The following is a 3,671-nucleotide window of genomic DNA, read 5'->3' on the forward strand; positions in this document are numbered from 1 at the left end:
GGCTATCCTGTGGTAATGAGGAGGTACTGTGAGGGACCGCTTTGGATTGAAGGTTCCTTAGCTGTTTTTTTTTCATGTACCTGGTGGAAGGCATTAAAATAACCTGGAATTGAGCTTTAAAACAAGCCCTCACTAACCTATGTAGCTGCAGTCACTGTAGAGCACGTCATCATGGTTCACAGAAGAAACCCAAGTAATTCTTTGCTCTCCTCTCCCTGACCACCTGTTCTGTGTTTGCAATAGGGGTTCGAATGTTGGAAAGCTTCCAAGTCTTATTTGTTTTAAAGCGTACTGCTTGTTAAAGGTATGTATATACTTGAATTGTCCATAGTCTGGCCAGAGCTTCACTTTTAGGTCATTACTGCAGTAATGTTAAATATGTCGTCCTTATTACACTGTTTCCCAATTACTGCATATTCCTACTAAAGGTAAGTGTGTGTGTGTGTGTGTGTGTGTGTGTGTGTGTGTGTGTGTGTGTCTGAAAAGGAGAAAACATCGTAAACATTTGATACTTAGAAATGTGACCCAACCAGTTGCTGTAGAATTCCCTCTTTGTTACTCAAGTTGTCAGTTTAGACTGAAAAACAATGAGTGGAATTTATCAAAACTGGAGCAGCTGTGCATGGCAACCAATCAGCTTTTCATTTTCAAATCTTACCAACAAACTGAAGAGAGAATCTGATTGGTTGCCATGCTCATTTGTCTGCTCCTAGTTTTGATAAATTCCCCTCAATTTGTTTATACCCTTGTCTGTGAAGATTCTCATTTATTCAGGTCATAGAAGTATTTAGTCGCATTCAAACAGACTTGTTCTGTAAAACTCAAGCTGTTTTGAATTCTCTAAGCCACTGGTTCAGTTCCAATGAGTGTAAGGAAGATACCCCAGCATTTTTATCCACACAGGTAGCATAGACCCCTAATCAAATCACCATAGTATATGGAGATGTTGATTGTCCAAGAACTGGAAGGGAGGTGTGAAATTTGGGGAACCAGTCTGTTCTAGTTATGTAATAGCATCTTTGTTGTCAGGAAGTCTGCACAGGTGTTCACCAATTTACATGGAGAAAAATGTGAATTGTCAAAGTGTTGGGGTAGAAATTATAAAACGGCATTATACAGGATGTGGAAGACAGATGGTGTAGAAAGCCTTCACTCCTGTTCAGGGATGGTTGTTCTAGACTGACGTGGTTAGCCTCTTTCATACCTCTTGTGAGCCAGTTGTCTTTTAGGTGCTAAAATAAGCACCTACTTGTCCTTGAAAGAATGTCCCTTTTCCTTAAGGTATAGGAAGACCTGTAGAACATGCCCTTTAATTCATTTGTTGAGAGGTTGTTGCCCCCCCCCCCCACCCAATGTACAAGTATTTGCATTCCTTACCACAGTGCACTCCATATATCAAATTACTTGTGTTTGGATATTTTATCACAGTGTATTGTTGGTCTTGAACATCACTGGGATCAGTGGTGTCACAAGGGGGGTGCGGCCTGCACCTGGGTCATTTTGGTGTCACCCCTCTAAAAAGTCAGGCACTCGGTCATGGACTGGGAGCCTGACAGTGTCAGAAGAGGAGGGGACCCGGCGGCATACCTCATCCTGCCAGGTGAACGTCCCCTCCTCTCTCTGCCGGTGTCCATCACCAATATGGCCGCCGGCGGGCATTAATTACATGACCGTGCATGCTCGATTACATCACTGCAGAGTGTCACCCGGCCTCGGGACGCCCCTGACTGGGATGTGATGTGTGGTACAGATTCTTCTGAGTTTTTCCAACACTCCAGCTACACACGGGATGACTATATTTCTCTATGCGTTCTGCTTCTCCCCTCTGTCCTACGGTCCTGTATTTTTGCTTGACCTTTATATACAGGTTATTCCATAGGACAGCCATGTTTCTGTGTATAGAAATGATCCATGTGCGTGATATAGGTGGTGTTGAGACAAAGGTAAAACAAGGAACATACTATTCTGTTCCACTTTCAATAGTCTCATCTTGTTTCAGATATTTTGTTACAGTCTCAATTGCCTCTGTTATTTCCTTGTCACCATATCAGCCAACTCAAGCAGTGGTGGACAAAGTCAAAAAGGAGCATTTGTGTGGATCTCGCCCATTATTTTCGGGAAAGTAAAAATGATACACCTTGCACTGTTGTCATCATGAGGAAGCCAGTCCTGAGCAATAATGTGCAGCTAATGCTGAAGAGAGTTCATGTGGCCAGGAAGTTGCTGAAGAGTCTGAAGGAGATCGGCAGTACTGAGATCCCAAAAAGGTGAAAGCAGTATTTTATTTTTTAAAGAAAAAAATGGCAATTGGCATGGATGGTGCTTTAGCAAACTGTCATCCAGCTAGGGCGTACATGTACTTTGGGGCTGTGGTAACGTGTTATGTGCATATGTGGTGCCAATCATTCTGAATTCCCTCTCCTCCCCTCCCCCATAGCACTTTTAATGGCACAGTAAATTCACTACCGTGTGTTGCAGTATGTTTTGGAACTACAAGTCCCATGAGGCATTGCAAGGCTCTGACAGCCACAGACATAACTCCCAGAGGCAGATGCATCTTGGGATTTGTAGTTTTGGCACAGCTGGAGTGCCAAGGTTCGCCACCACTGCGCTAGATCAACAGGTCTTCCTTAGGCCTTGTTCACACCAGACACAGTGCAAACTGGCACGTTTCTGCACATGTGGGGCAGGAGGGGGTGTGGCGGTCCATTGAAATGAGTGTCAACTCCGGCCGCAAGGGAACGTAAGGCACATCAATGCCTGCAGTCCGGTCCGAACATAATAGTGCTTGCAGCATTATTTTTCATACCGGACCGCAGACATTGATATGCCTTGCACTCCTGTGTGGCCGATCACATTGTGGCCAGAGGGTGTGGCTACGCTGCCATTTACTTCAATGGACTGCCACGCCCCCTCCTGCCCCACAACATAGTGAGCCAGCCGCAATGTGATGCAGTGACACACACCCACACACCTCTCTGTGGTAGACCTGAAGTGGAATTACACTAGCTCCAACACATCAGCTACATCTCCCAATGTCAATCAACATTGACAACCCTTTAGGCTGGGTTCACACCTAGGCGTATCGAATATGGGCGTTTGTTGCGCGTTTCGTGTCGCGTGTTTTTAGCGGGATACATTTTTACCGTGTTTCCGAGGGCTACCTGGCTGTATCCCAATGGATATGCGTGGCAAATACGCCCCAAAGAAGCCCCTGTACTTCTTTGGGCGCAGTGCATTTTGCAGCGCGTTCCTACGCCCAGGTGGGAACCATGCCCCTAGGCAATCATTGGTTTTCACATGTTGAGCGTTTTACAGAGCGTAGGAACACGCTGTAAAACGCCCAGGTGTAAACCAGGCCTAAGGAACGAGCCACTGTAGGGTCAATCTCACTCTGGAACTAGCAAGCTTTAAGGGGAAGGGTGATGGGAAAAGATTCTATTATAGATAGAACCAATGTGGACAGGAAGATTAGAATCCTTATCCCTGTTTTGTGACGCTTTAGGTATCAACTTTCTGCATTTTCATCTCTCTGAAACTGTTTTTAATGTTATTGAGTGAACCCCACTGATATTCAGCTATCACAAGCCTCTACTACTAAGAACCTCAGTCATATTCAGCCACCACCTGCCCCCCTAATATTTAACCAACAGCCCCTTATGATATAAAGT

Source organism: Nanorana parkeri, unplaced genomic scaffold (assembly GCF_000935625.1).
Source record: "Nanorana parkeri isolate BGI_ZX_2015 unplaced genomic scaffold, ASM93562v1 scaffold3, whole genome shotgun sequence".
Taxonomy (NCBI): Eukaryota; Metazoa; Chordata; class Amphibia; order Anura; family Dicroglossidae; genus Nanorana; species Nanorana parkeri.